We start from the raw sequence: 15,554 nt of genomic DNA, 5'->3' as shown, positions 1-15,554 counted from the left end.
AAAATTAAGAAAAAACACGTGGCGTAGTGAATCCACCCATGTGGTATGTGCCTTACGTGCCCTTCCTTAGCAGACACCTGTCTTTCAAACCAAGACATTAACAAAATCTACAATAACTCAGGTTAAACAACACTCAAACTTGGTAGAAATTAATTTTGATGGAACAAAATGTACTTAATAGAACTCAGCCCTAAAAGGATATCAAATTGTAACTTAACATTACTCCAAATCTAACAATACCGGGGCTGAACTTTACGTAATTTTACCAACACTTAATTTGCACTAAATAAAAACATGACAGAACTGAAAATAAATCTCAATAAAACTGGAATAGAACAGGAAATAACTTAAAGTGAAGAACAATTAAATTGGATATTGTCCAAACTCAGTAACACTCAAACTTAACAGAGGTTAACTTAACAAAATCAACTGAAGATAACTCATCCTTAATCAAGTTAACAGAACATATGTTAGTATTACTCAAATCTGACAATATTGGACCTTAACTTTGCTTAATCTTATTAACAATAAATCTGCAGACAATCTGTGAACAGAATTATTTTTCTGGAGAGATTAAAAAGGGTGTGAAAAATCCATTATAAGTTTATGTAATGTAGATTCAGGTATAACAAAAGATTAAAGATTACTCGCTGCAAACACTTTTAGATATATAAATTTCTAGAGTTGTGGCAATAAAACAGGTGCATGATTAAAACAACTTTGTCTGCTTGAGCAGTAATATTTTTTCCCATGAGCTAATTATTTCTAAACTTTAAAGAACTGCTGCAAATAAAATCCAAGGTTATAGGACTTAGTTAAGAACTCAAAACTGATAATAATCAAATAATCTTGGGAGAAGGGGAGAGCCGCAGGCTGGGTGCGTGCGGCCATGGCGGTGCTGCTGGAGACCACGGTGGGCAACCTGTACACGGAGGAGCACGCCTGCACTTGTCTGAATTTCCTGAAACTCTGCAAAGTCAAGCACTACAACTATTCTCTTATTTATAATGTACAGCAGGATTTTATTACACAAACTGGTGACCCCATGGAAACTGCCTGTGGAGGGGAATCCATATTTTGTCAACTGTATGGTGATCAAGCCAGATTTTTTGAGGCAAGAAAGGTGCCCAGAATCAAGCACAAGAAGAAGGAAACTGTGTCAATGGTGAATAATGGAAGTGATCAGCATGGATCACAGTTCCTTTTTACCACAGGGGAAAACCTGGATTACCTTGATGGTGTACATACAGTACTTGGAGAAGTGACAGAAGGATGGATGTACTGAAGACAATTAATGAAACCTTTGTAGATAAAGATTTTATCCCATATCAAGATATCAGGATAAATCATACAGTAATTTTAGATTATTCCTTTGACGATCCACCTGGCTTGTGTGTTCCTGATCGCTCACCAGATCCTACAAAGGAACAGCTCGACAGCGGCAGAATAGGAGCAGATGAAGAAATTGTGGACTTGACAGGACAGTCTGCAGACGAAATAGAAGAAGTTCAGGCAGAAGAAGAAGCAAAAACTCGTGTCATTCTTCTAGAAATGGGAGACTTACCACATGCAGACATCAAGCCACCAGAAAATGTGCTGTTTGTTTGTAAACTGAATCCTGTGACCACAGGTGAGACCTGGAGATAATATTTTCATTATTTGGTCCCATTAAAAGTTGTGAAATGATCTGAGACTGGAAGACTCGGATGGTGAATCTCTTTGTTATGCTTTCAATAAGTTTGAAAAGGAGGTAGCCTGTGAGAAAGCCTACCTCAAAATGGACAATGTGCTAGTAGAGGATAGGCAGATACATGTGGATTTTAGCCAGTCTTTGCAAAGATCAAACGGAAGGGAAAAGGTGGATGGAAGGAAAGCTACCAAGGAAGATTTCAAGAACTATGAGAAGGAACATGACAAACCTTTGAAATTTACTCCAAAACAAAAGGTAAAACCAAAGCAAGATACCAAGTTCAACCTCGTGCCGGATGAGGATAAAGAGTCTCACACAAGTCAGTCACACTTGGCTAAAAAACAGAAGAAGAAAAAGCACCACCACTCTGAAGATGAAGATGATGACAAGAGGAACAAAAAATCTAAGGATTCTGACTGAAAGCATGAAGAACGCTGTAGGGAGAGGACCAAGGGTGAGAAAGACACAGAGCCGCAGCTGTTCTCAGGAGAGAGATAACACTTACAGCAGCCAAAAAGACAAGTACAGATGAAGGACAAGGAAAAGACAGAGGGGAGCTAAAATAATAAATTTAACTTTCTTTCATAATTCTTTTACCTGTTTATGGCATCCAAATTTATGATTCACAATCAAGAGATGTTACTGTGTCTTTGCAAAATCTACAAAGTTTATTCTGAATCCACTACTGCAATACATAAAGCCCACTCCTTTCAACATGTGCCATATAAAAGATGGGGGAAAACCATAAATAATAAAACTACAGTTCTGTTTTTTATCTTGCTCCGTAAAAGCAAAATGTGTTAGCAAGAATTAATCCTCCAGTCTGCTGCTCTGGCTCTCTTTTATCTAGTTTTTTGTTTAGGTTTTGTTGAAATCAACACCTTCTATCAGGGTAAGAATTCCTGTTTCATTTGTTTGCTCATTAGGAACAAGAAAATGCATATTCCAGAAAGGCTTGATGTACAGATGAAGCTGTCAAGAGCAATGTGAATTCTAACAGAGTCGCTTCTCAAATGTGATAATTACTGTTTATTTTATAGGCTTACACATGACATCCCATTATTAAAGTAACTCCCACTTCAGCTTTTATTATTACCCACACTTTTCAATCTCTTATCGACCCCAAGCAAAACTGTATTTTTCTGCACAGCAACAACAAAAAGCTAACACTCAACGTTTACTTTACCAGGAATTATTCTCCAAGCTATTTCCACATTTTAAAAGGTGCCTCATTTGAAAATACCGATGGCTTCCATTAGGGATTGAAATTGCCCTTTAGAATAGACTGGATAAATCAAAGTGTGGGGAGAACTAGTAGGACTTTGAAGAGCATTTTGGAGCTAGTCCAGCTGAGCTCCCACACAGATCAATGAGGAGTTTAACATCACTTTCCAGGACAGGAGCAACAGGAAGGGAAAAGCCATGTAGTTAATTTGTGCAGAATTCCATGCCATGACCTTGAATAATTATGGAGAAACCACAGACCTCCTAAAAATCTGCACCTGTTACATCTGGGCCACCCCACGCTCTCTGTGTTCAGAAACACAGTGTGGGACTCTTGTGCTTCACAGGAGCTGATGGCAGGTGGTCACAGACCACCACAGAAGGGTCACAAACCCTCCTCAGAAGGGTTTGGCAGCAGATCCTCTCCCCAGACATCGTTGTTATCTCCTTTATTGTTCCATGAGTGTGAAGTGATGGCTTGTCATAATTTGGTTTAAACCATGTTTTTCCTGAATGAAATGTTACTGCAAGTGGAGACAACACAGCTCTCCCACCATCTACACATAGGAAACACCAAAGCTCTGCAAACCCCCAAGGGTGCAGCTCACTCTTCCCTATGCTTGTGTCACCATGGCAGGAGAGGAGGGAGAAAAAAAAAAAAAAAAAAGCATCCAAAAGTTAAAATTGGCAAATACAGAGTAAATTAAAAACCCAATAACCACAACACTGGGATGAATCTCTAGCAGGAAGGGGGGGAAAAGGGGGAAAAAAGTGGGAATCCTGTAGATTAGGTGAGAAAGGAAGAATAATGACCTGTCCTGTGCAGGGCCAGGAGTTGTATTCAATGATCCTTGTGGGTCCCTTCCAACTCAGGATACTCTATGATTTTATCACAATCTGAAAGGACCAGCAGTGATTAATAACAGGAGCAGAAGACATGCTAGATTGTGTCCAGTGGGAAGAAAGCAAGGAAAGAGTTAAAAAGAGCAGAAAAGTCAAAGGAATCAGTGCAGAGACTACATCTGAACTTTGTCAAAAGGGAGAGGAGATCGGAGGGTCAGACCTTGAGATCTCACCTGGCCATTGAAATAGGTGTTCTTTTCTCTTCCATGCATGGTAGCTTTTTGATTAGATATGCTTTCAGAGATGCAGTGTCATGGCCAGTACACAAGAAATCATCACAATACCATGACTTTGGCAGCAGACGTAGGATTTTAGGGGATTTTCACTGAAAAACCTTAGAAAGCAGAGGTGACTGGAAACTCTTTTGAGATCTGTTTGAGATTCTAACAGTGAAGGCAGCACATGTACAGCAAACAGATGATCCCAGGATTTACCTGAAGGAGCTATGGGAAAGACGAACAGAAGCTATTTGCAAGGAATAGAGTGCCAGGACAAGGGGGAATGGCTTCCCACTGCCAGAGGGCAGGGTTAGATGGGATACTGGAAAGGAACTGGAATCCTTATCACGCTTTACAACTTCCTTATCACTCTCTACAACTCCCTGAAAGGTGGTTGCAGTCAGGTAGGGTTGGTCTCTTTCTCCAGGCAGCACTGACAGAACCAGAGGACACAGTCTCAAGGTGCATCAAGGCAAATATAGGTTGGATATTAGGAAAAGGTTTTTAATGGAAAGAGTGATAAAGTTCTGGAATGGCTGCCTGGGGAGGTGGTGGAGTCACCACCCCTGGATGTGTTTAAAAACAGACAGGACATGGCAATGGGTGCCATGGTTTAGTTGAGGTGTTGGGGCTGGATTGGAATCGATGATCTTGAAGGTCTCTTCCAACCTGGTCATTCTGTGAATTCTGTGTGAATTGCTCCCTGGCAGGGTGGGCAGGCCCTGGCACAGGGTGCCCAGAGCAGCTGGGGCTGCCCCTGGATCCCTGGCAGTGCCCAAGGCCAGGCTGGACACTGGGGCTGGGAGCAGCCTGGGACAGTGGAAGGTGTCCCTGCCATGGCTGGGGTGGCACTGGATGATTTTTAAGGTCCCTTCCAACCAAACCATTCTGAGATTCCATGATTCTACCAGTTAGCCAGGCTTTGTCCTGACAAACACTTCACTTCCTCATTGGTAGGGCACCACCACTCCTGAGGAGCCCAGTGCTTTCCATCAAGCCACACCTACAAACACACATCCCCACACTGCTGCCATGCTCCTTCACACCTACAGCTTTGATAAATGTTCCATTACTTGGGGATGTTCAGATTTTCTTACTGCAGTAAAATTCCTGAAGAGAGGAACACTAATGAATATAAAAGATCTATCTGTGATTTATTAAAAAATAGATCCTGTAAAATTCTGCTGCATGGACATGTCCAGTTACTGCCAAGTCCAGGGAGATACCCAGCATTCAGCACTGATGTTTATCTGACTTCTCTGGTCCATTTATTGTTCTTTCAGTCAATTGTGCTGTTTTTCTTTTTCAGAAACTGAAAGTTTCTAGATTTTTTTTCTAGTATACTAGAATTTTTAACATTTTTTTTTCTTTTTTTTGGGTCTGAATTACTATAATTATACTCAATGTCTTTATTGCCATCGACCTTCCAGATGGCTCTGATGGAAAAATGGAAAAGCTAATATAATACAGAATAATAGAAATTACCAGTAAATCTCTTATTGTTTAAGTGATTGAAGGCTTCCACCCCCAAAATAATATGCAGCATACTCCAAACTAGCCAGTATATTCTGTGATATAGAAGAATGCAGAGATTTGTAAACCCTTGAGAAGCACTTTTGATGTTTAGGGTTTTATATTTCTTTGATCAGCAATTAGTTGCTAAAAATGCAGCAAAAAGGATCACTTGATAATACACAAATTTTAAGAACTAAAGTGGAAAAAAGCCTCTAAAATATGAAATTTGTAGGCCACCACCACAGCTGAAATTGAACCCAACTTTTAGCATGAACACATAGAAAACTGTTCTATAATTTCACCTAAAACATTTCCTAAGTGATCTCTTTTATTCAACTGACTGGAATATGAAAAACAGGCCTCAAATGAGCATTGGCATGTTCTATTCTGAATTTCAGTATATCATTGAATTCTAATGTTTCAGGAGACGTGTCACATAGAACTGAATTAATATTCACCAAAAATGGCAACTGTAACAAAATTAAGGATAGGATAAAACACCCATCTCCTACTGCATTTTTCTATTACCTCGTCAGACACAGTGAAGTCTTCATAGAAACACAGAAATGGCAAGAATACAACACTTTCAGTCTTGATTTCTTACTTGATTTTGGAAATATGTGGGGTTTTTTAAAGCAAGATAGTCATATCAAGACATTATAAAGTCCAGTGATTGAAGGCTGGTTATATTGATTTTTCCAAATTATTTTCCCCCTATATTATATGGTTATCCTATTCATTAAATAAGGATACATAAGCATCTCACAGAAAGGTATTTTATATAATCATTTAGAGCTCCATAATATATATTTGGTCAAGGAAAAAGACTGTAATTGCAGCCTGGAAACTCCTTAAATAGAGAACTCAGGCTGGAACTCAGGGAAAGAAAAGAGAATCTATCATCTTTGGAGGACTAGCAAGTACCTTGGAGGGATTAAAAGAATGTTGAGGGGTTATAGAGGGAAAAAACTGAAAGGGCCAAAGCTAAACTGAAACTTAATTTGGCCACTGCAGGTAAAGACAATGAACATTGTATAATGCACTGGCAACAAAAGGAAGATGCCATCCTTTCCTGGATGCAGAGGACAGGACAGTGTCATGGGATGAGGGAAAAGCTGAGCTCCTTCATGCCTTGTTTGCCTCACTCTTTAATACCAAAGCCCAGGATACCCAGATCCCAGAGCTGGAGCTTGGTGACTGAGTGAAGTCCCCATGGAATCACAGACCTGGCTGTCCTTGTGTGTCCCTGTGCGTCCTGTGTGTCCCTGTGTGTCCCTGTCTGTCTGTCCCTGTGTGTCCCTGTGTGTCCCTGTGTGTCCCTGTCTGTCTGTCCCTGTGTGTCCCTGTGTGTCCCTGTGTGTCCCTGTCTGTCTGTCCCTGTCTATCCCTGTGTGTCCCTGTGTGTCTGTCCCTGTCTGTCCCTGTGTGTCCCTGTGTGTCTGTCCCTGTCTGTCCCTGTGTGTCCCTGTGTGTCTGTCCCTGTGTGTCCCTGTCTGTCCCTGTGTGTCTGTCCCTGTCTATCCCTGTGTGTCCTGTCTGTCCCTGTGTGTCCCTGTCTGTCTGTCCCTGTCTGTCCCTGTCTGTCCCTGTGTGTCTGTCCCTGTCTATCCCTGTGTGTCCTGTCTGTCTGTCCCTGTCTATCCCTGTGTGTCCCTGTCTGTCTGTCCCTGTCTGTCCCTGTCTGTCCCTGTGTGTCTGTCCCTGTCTATCCCTGTGTGTCCTGTCTGTCTGTCCCTGTCTATCCCTGTGTATCCCTGTCTGTCTGTCCCTGTCTGTCCCTGTCTGTCCCTGTGTGTCTGTCCCTGTCTATCCCTGTGTGTCCTGTCTGTCTGTCCCTGTCTGTCCCTGTGTGTCCCTGTGTGTCTGTCCCTGTCTGTCCCTGCGTGTCCCTGTCTGTCTGTCCCTGTCTATCCCTGTGTGTCCCTGTCTGTCTGTCCCTGTCTGTCCCTGCCTATCCCTGTGTGTCCCTGTCTGTCTGTCCCTGTCTGTCCCTGCCTATCCCTGTGTGTCCCTGTCTGTCTGTCCCTGTGTGTCCCTGTGTGTCCCTGTGTGTCTGTCCCTGTCTATCCCTGTGTGTCCTGTCTGTCTGTCCCTGTCTATCCCTGTGTGTCCCTGTGTGTCCCTGTGTGTCTGTCTCTGTCTGTCCCTGTGTGTCCCTGCGTGTCCCTGTCTGTCTGTCCCTGTGTGTCCCTGTGTGTCCCTGTGTGTCCCTGTGTGTCCCTGTGTGTCCGTGTGTCCCTGTCTGTCTGTCCCTGTGTGCAGGAGGGCAGAGCAGCCCCAGGCTCTGCTCCAGGCCCAGCGATGGCCCCAGAGCCCCGGGCAGGGCCTGAGCCCAGGAGCTGCCCCTGCCCAGGAGGCAGAACTGCTGCCCTGGGCAGTGCCAGCCCTGAGCAGATGGTGCAGAGAGGCTGTGGAGTCTCCTCCCTGGGGATATTGCAGAGCCACACGGACACACTGCTGTGCCCTGTGCTCTGGGATGGCCCTGCTGGAGCAGGGAGGTGCCGCCAGAGGAGCTCCTGTGGGTCCTTCCAGCCTCAGCCATGCTGGGATCTCACAGAACGATTTGGGTTGGAAGGGACCTCCTTAAAGCCCACCCCATTCCACCCCCTACCTTCCACTGTCTCAGGTTATTCAGAGCCCATCTAGCCTGGCCTCAGACACTGCCAGGGATGGGGCAGCCGCAGGAAAACCTGTGCAGGAGTCCAACTGACAGCCAGAGAAAAATTAAGAAAAAATGCAACCTTTTGATCTTTGATGTGGGTCTGTAAAGGTTAGGGACCATGTTTACATCCACTAGTAATGGTGTTTTCTCAAGTGGATCATCCAATCTGAACTGAGGGATGCTGCCCCCCACATCCTCTTTCTAGCTTGAGGTGCAACGTCACAAAGCATGACAAGGCAACATTTTTATGAACAAGCCTAATGTCTGTGATCTGCCTTCCTATGAAATTAGTTTCTTCCCAAATGCCTGTTATTCCAGTTGTTAAATTACTCTAAGTCATGCTCCAAGGCATGTATAGTATACTACAATAAAACAGGAACAACACTTTGCATATCATTAAATGCCAAATTCTTTCTGCCACTCTGGAAGCAGAACTGCAGCCAGAAACGTCTGCTTTCCCTGCTTCTTTGCAATTCCAATTGCCAAGTGAACACAGGCTGGAGAGGCAGTGCTGCCAAGTGTCAGCGCTGCGTTAATATTGTTATTATTCTCTGGGACTGAAGTATATAATGCTATTTTCTCCAAAGGCATTATTGATACCACGGATTAGCATTACAATTTGTATAATTATTGCAGCGCCCACAGGAGTTTATGTCATCAAATATTTATACAACTCAGAATAGTTGACTGCAAATTATTTTAGATGCCTTGCTGGACCTTTGGAAGGAAAAAGTGGTTGGATCGGGAAGCTAATTCAAAGGAAAAGCATCATATAGAATTGTCACAGGATATTCAAGAGATATTTGTCTTGGAATAATCTTGAAATCTCTTCACACTGCTTGTTTTTAATCAAGGGCCTTCAGCTTTTGAGTTGATTTCTCCTAAAAGCCCACCTAATTTTAAGCGTCCAGTGTCCCCTTCTCACTTCCCATGCTATGACCATGTTCCTTGAGTATCCAGCATTTGTTTTTTCTGCTTTAGGCCTCCGTCCCACATATACCTGCAGCAGAACACAGCAGGGCTGTGTTCTCCAGCTGATCCCATCTGATGGGTGTGGATTATCAAAGTGGCCCTCAGTGACAAAAGAAAAGCTTTTTTTTTAATTAAAAGCCACTGCAGGATTGCTTATTAAAACCCAGAGTAATTAAAAAATATGTGGTGTATAATATTTCTAAATTAAGAAGATATCAATGCAGTTTGTTCAAAACTCTATAACATTGGAAGTCAAAAGCAAATGTCCCGTTTTTGCTTTTTTGAAGAAACATGAGGCAGTGCCTTTCACCTTGCCAAGGTTGCAAGAACCAGAAAGATTTTCAAATTAAGATATATGCAGGCTGAAAAAAAAATAGATTAATTCCATACTTTATTCAGTCAGCTGTTGAATTAATGGACTTTTTATGAATCCCTTGCACCAGGCCAGATTACACCAAATTCACAGGAAGTGCTCTGTGGTTGCTCCATCCCTGGAAATGTCCAAGGCCAGGTTAGATGGGGCTTGGAGCAGCCTGGGATAGTGGAAGGTGTCCCTGCCTCTGGCAGGGGAATGGAATGGAATGGAAGGATCCTTCCAACCCAAATCCTCCTATGATTCCATGATTCTATGATTTTTTAAACAACTAATGACTATTCAGCTAAGTCTGACATAAAAATGTCTACTACATGATTGATTTTTATAAAACCAAAACCTCTGGAAATCCCAAAGGCAAGATGATTATCACAGAACAGAGTTCTATATCAGAACAGTCAGAATTTCTTAATTCTTAAAGGAATGAGCCTTTTTACACAAAAAGGCTCATCTGTAACCTCAGGTTACACTTTGGCTTAAAGAAAAAAAAAAAAAAAAAAAAAAACAGAAAAAAAGTAGCCTCACAGTGCTGAGTATCAGCAAGTTGGAGGTGGTGACAGAGAACAAGACATTCAGAGAGAATGAGGAGTCATTGCCACTAGATAATGCATGACGTTTAATCAGCCGTGTCACCAACTGGAGGTAGCGTGCAAGAGTTAAGCATTAATAGGATAAATCTGTCCTCTTCTATTTCAGTCTTGAAAAGAACTGCATTTGAGATGGTTTAAACAGATAATTTTGAAAAGATCAAGAGCAAGACCTAGTAAGTAACACTCCATTAAAGATAGAGCAATTAGAAGTTAGCGAGATACCACACAACCCCAAGTTTAATATCAGCATTGTAGAAGAAACAGCATAATCATGGGTAAGGACACCAGCAAGACCTTGCAGTCAGATTGAAAAAAAACTTCTATTTTTATCTTCAACAACTTCAGAGAGCTGTTTCTCTCTGGTTTTCTATCACAGTAAGTGTAGACAACATTATTTCTACAAATAGCCACAGTGTGCGGAAACCCTGTCATTTCATTTTGTAGTCAAAAGAAGTCTGAACATTAAAAAGAATGCAAATATAACATATGCTGCCTTGTATTTTCACCTCTGTCCTCCTTCAAAGTATAGACTATTCATAACAAAAATTTTGGAATACTGCAATAGAAGCAGTGTTAAGATCTTCAAAAACAAAATTATGAAACATGAGAGAGAGGGTGGCACATGATCTTTCTTGTGCCAAGTGGGTTTCTATTCAAAACAGATCAGGACATGGATGAATATTTCCATGGAAGATAATGGGACTTGAAGTCACTTTGAAGCAGCAGAACTAATAGACTCCAGTGAGGTCAAATCAATTGAAGTGAAGCAGAGAGCCTGGCCCACAGTTTTACCACTGTGAAATATTGTCTGTGTCAGAAAGGTCAAGTGATTGATTAATTTTAGGTAAATATCCAAACTTACTACCCCAAGTAATTCATAGATACCTTGCAACTAGGTTAGCTAATAAAAGTAACTACTGAATAAGGAGAGGATCACCAGTTTCTAGCTCAATTCTCCTTTTAGCTTGTCTTAACCAAAGTTGTGTCACAGTAATTGCAAATGACTTTACTATCATTAACATCATTAAACTTCATGGAGAAAGCAGTCTGCAGGGACATTAAAATAAAATCAACTATGCAAAATTAAAAGACTCAACAACTCTTCTTTAAGGCAGTGTGATACTAATTAACAACAATTGCTTTCTGGTTGAGAATTTCTCCTGGCTGTGTAAATCAGGGGAAATGCTCTGTTGTAGTTTACAGCAGACAAATCTGGAAAAGAAGGGAAAAAGCCCAATCACACCCACATTCCAACAAAAACAGGTAAACAGTGCAGTTCAGGGAAAAGGTATTGGAATGCAAACCCTTCTCAGCCAGGACACAAGATTTACACAAAACCCCTGGGGTCTCAAGATACCGATTAAGGAAAGAAGCAAAATTTCAGAATAGTCTTCTGGGTGAGCACCAGGAGTTGCCAGCATAGCTCTTGATGAAGGCTTTCCTCACTCATCTCAGTTTTGGCTGCTCCTTACACCCTTGTGTCAAGATGTTTGTCCTTTCTGTAACTGGTGCTCTGCTCTGTGTGTGGAATGAATGCAGCACTAAGGAAAATAATAGGGGCTACAGTTTCCCTATCTTTACTCCTTCATTTGCCCTCTTGAGATAAAAGCAATAACCGTTCTATAATTTTTATGAAAAAATATACTGCCGTTATTTGATAGGATTAAATATAGGATCATGTTTAAACTTATTTTTCATAATTGCAAACCAAACTTTTACCTTGCTTTAGAAACAGTTGAAACTTTTAAGCTCTCCTGAATTTTTTATCTTCTGCCTATTGAGAAAGAATAGCAACTATGCAGATAAGAAAAGGACATCTCTGACAATCCACAGTACCAAACCTCAGAGCCAGCAGGGAGAATGATCTGTCAGAAACTGAACCAGAATTCAGACAGTACAGAAGGGTCTTACTCCAGATGAACAACAGCTACGGAAGGAGGCTTAGAGTTAATATTAGCTAAACCAATCTTAGGATGAATTATGATCATTATAATGATCAAGTTGTTATTTCAATTGCTTCCTTAAATACAGAACAAATATGGGACTTGTCTAAAAGTAATGAGTTGTGTTTATTTGTGGGGAGTACATTTTTAGTAACTGAGTGGATAGAGTTCTTCAGCTCACAGCAAAGCACTTCTTATTTGGACTATATTATCACTGCAAGATTCATCTCTTTCAGACTAATCTGTCATGACTTTAACAGGAGGGGTTTCTCTGGTTTTAGCTCTTAATGTAAATAAACATTAAGATGTGGAAGATATGAAGGCAACAATTTCTAATAAGTACTTTTAGCTACACAGTGGGTTATAGAGATTTTTTAAATTTAGAGCACCAAACACTTAAATCTCACTCGCATTAAAGAAAAAAAAGAAGGGAAAATATTTATGCAATAGTGCATTGTCAAAGAAAGAATATTTAGACACTTTCAGTCCTTAATTGCAGCACTTAATATCACCAATAGAATGTTGTTTTAGTAAAACAAGCATTTCTTGGAATAACAGTAAAGTAACAGAACTGCTTAAGTGGCTGAGGCTGTACAGTCTCTGGGAGACTGACTCAGGTGAAATTCTGGTATCTTTTATCAGCATCCTGACAATAACAGCACCTTCAGTGGGATGCTGGACACAGTGTTGGAGCCTGGGCTGCTCCTCCTTCCAGAGCAGATGCCACAACCTCATCCTTTAGAGAACCATCTTTCATTGTTGGCACAAAACTCTTGAGAAGATAAACCAAAGCCTGACACCCACATAAACCTGGAGACAGCCTTCAAGAGGAGTCAGCTCTGATATCCCCCAGTGTGGCAGCTGGACAGAGCCAACCCCATAGCACAGAAGAGAGCATCCTCAAAAACACAAAGCAACTTTTGCTTCTGCCAGGAAAGGTTGGACCAGATGATCCTTGAAGTCCCTTCTAACCTGGCATTCTAGGATTTCCATCATACCAGTGTGGAAATGGGTTCATTAGAAAAAGGGAAATTTCTCTTTTGAGTGGGTGTCTAGTAGGTGGTCTCCCGAAACAATGCTCAGGAAGGTGCTTAGAGCTGACCCAAACAGGTACAAGTGACCCTGTCCTCTGCCCACTCCAACAGTGGAAGGGAGGATCCTTCCCTCTCCAAGGACTCGGTCCTGTTTGCATCACCTCACACTGAACGGAGGCAGAGACACCTCAAGGCCATCCTTGCTCAGTCTACTTCACTCCTGAAATTCCCCACAAACTCCTCTGACACCCTCAATGTCTTCTGTCCTACAACTGTGCACTTTCAAGCTCTCTTCAACCAACTCTCTCTGCAAAACAAACAGCTTTGCTTTCCTTTCTCCATGCTGTGTATCCTTCCCAGTTACTGAAGAAAACCCCCCCCAAAAAAGGTGTAAGGAGCGGTGGTCTTCTCTTACTTCAGGAAACATAAGAGCTCAGAGCTCAGAAGAAAGATGTTGGACTAGAACAGCAGTTCCACAAGACTGGAATTTTCCAATTCATATCCATGGTAAACACAACAACTGAAGCCTAAAAGAGCTGCAAGAGTAGCACAAGAGCTGAGCTGAAAGCAGCCAACGCCAGGCTCCTCAGCCACACATTTGATTTGTCCTCCCATCCTAGATTACAGCTTTGCTCCAGCCTGCTCTGTGCAACTCTGAGCTTCATTTGTTCTGTACCAAGCAATATCATTTCTTGAGATTCTGCTGCTTCCTAATGATGTAGAATATAACATGGCACTCCTGAATGCAGTAAAGAAATATGCAAAAGAGAAAATGCCAAACTTTGAAAGAAAACCCCGTCTTAGCACACTATTAGACTAATCATGTGAAAATGTTTATTTGCCATGAAGTCAGAGCTATTAAACAAATTGGTCCATTCTGCAGTGCCAGAGTATTCTCACATGGGTTGCAAGATTTCTTTAAAATTATGTTGAAAAAGACACATTCAGCTAATGAAATTAATGAGCTTTAATACTCCCTTGAAGTACAGGTTTTCAGCACAAATTTGCTTCATTATCACAGCTCTGTAAACCTTGTAATGCATAATGGTCACTGATCCTGCCCAGAACACAGTGAAACATGGCAAAAGTTTAATTGTACATGCACCTACATTTTAAAGCAAATAAGGCAGTCTCCAAGGCTATTAATATAACAGATGCCTTTTATAATTAAAGGGATAATGTCCAAAGATTAGCTGGAAAGTATTTTAATTAAAGTTAGTAAATTACTGTTGAAGTCATCATTACATGGAAATTCAATTAAAATTAGATCCTTAATTCTGCAGCAGCACAGCAACAACAGTAAGTTTCCCCACATTTTTGTCACATACAGCACCCTATCTCACATGCTGAAGCACCTGATTTGGTACAAGTTTTCCTCATTTCTGTAATGCTTTATTGTACAGAAAAGAGCCAAAGCTGGTGCACTGTTAAATCGTTTTTATTTTTCTCCCTGCTGTTCTCAAGCAGGAGACCTTTTAAAATCTCATCTCCAAAGAGGAGCACTCACATAAAAAGTAATTTTAATGAGTTTATAAAAATATATTCACAGAAAATACAGCATTAGCCCTGGAAAACCCTTTCTACGGCACTGTTTGAGTGAATGGGTAAAGAGGCACTGAAGGACTCAATAACGTCTCTTGAATGCATCAGCAGTACAAATACAAATCCATTACAGCAAGTCTATCTAAAAGTGTATTTCAATAGCTCAGTTTAGGAAAGGTTTACAAGGTCTTTGGATGGTACAAAGTGACTCTGGCAAGTAGTTAACATAACTAACTATAAGAACACATTTTTCTTCTAGACAGAGGAAAGATTAAGGTCATCTGTTCATTTTTTTAATAATGAACTGAGGAAGAGCATCCACTTTTTGCCTACTTTGTCAGTTTTATTAGACATCAGACTGCACTCCTACAGTTTGCTTTCTGTATCACTAAGTTATCTCTTCAGCACTCTCCAGACCATCCGCAGGCTGAAAAAGGTCAGTCAAATGCAGAGTTTAAGCAAACAATTGCGTGGATGTAGCCTGTCGAGCACTAAAGTGAAATCCTTGAAGGAACATGAGCAGTCCTTTGCTCACCACAAGCCTGAAATTAGATTTGCAGGTGGTACCCCTGCAAATCAGGAAGCATCAAATGCCCAAGTTTTTGGGCTATACATCAGAATACGTGATAGGAAAGGGTTTAGGGCAATGATCACATGCACATGGCAGAGGAGCTGGGAACTAGAAGTAAAGCTATTTTACTTTGCTGAAGAGAAACTCCCAAAGTAAAAGGTAAATTTAAAAGCACATACCAGCTTATAATTGCTATGGCATGGATAGCAACTTGAAGTGGTGATCAGAGGGATGGAGCAGCTCTGCTGGCAGGAAAGGCTGGCACAGCTGGCATTGCTCACCTGCACAGGAGAAGCTTTGGGCTGAGCTCAGGGGGG

General features: G+C 41.5%; 1 pseudogene; it reads left to right on the top strand.

Moving 5' to 3' along the window:
* The first annotated feature begins 889 nt into the window (after nt 1-889).
* LOC128812627 (peptidyl-prolyl cis-trans isomerase-like 4) lies at nt 890-2,222 on the top strand (annotated as a pseudogene).
* The last annotated feature ends 13,332 nt before the right edge of the window (nt 2,223-15,554 follow it).

The sequence above is a fragment of the Vidua macroura genome, chromosome 11 (assembly GCF_024509145.1).
Source record: "Vidua macroura isolate BioBank_ID:100142 chromosome 11, ASM2450914v1, whole genome shotgun sequence".
NCBI lineage: Eukaryota > Metazoa > Chordata > Aves > Passeriformes > Viduidae > Vidua > Vidua macroura.
The sequence above is the reverse complement of the archived record's forward strand: the minus strand, read 5'-3'. Positions and strand labels throughout refer to the sequence as shown.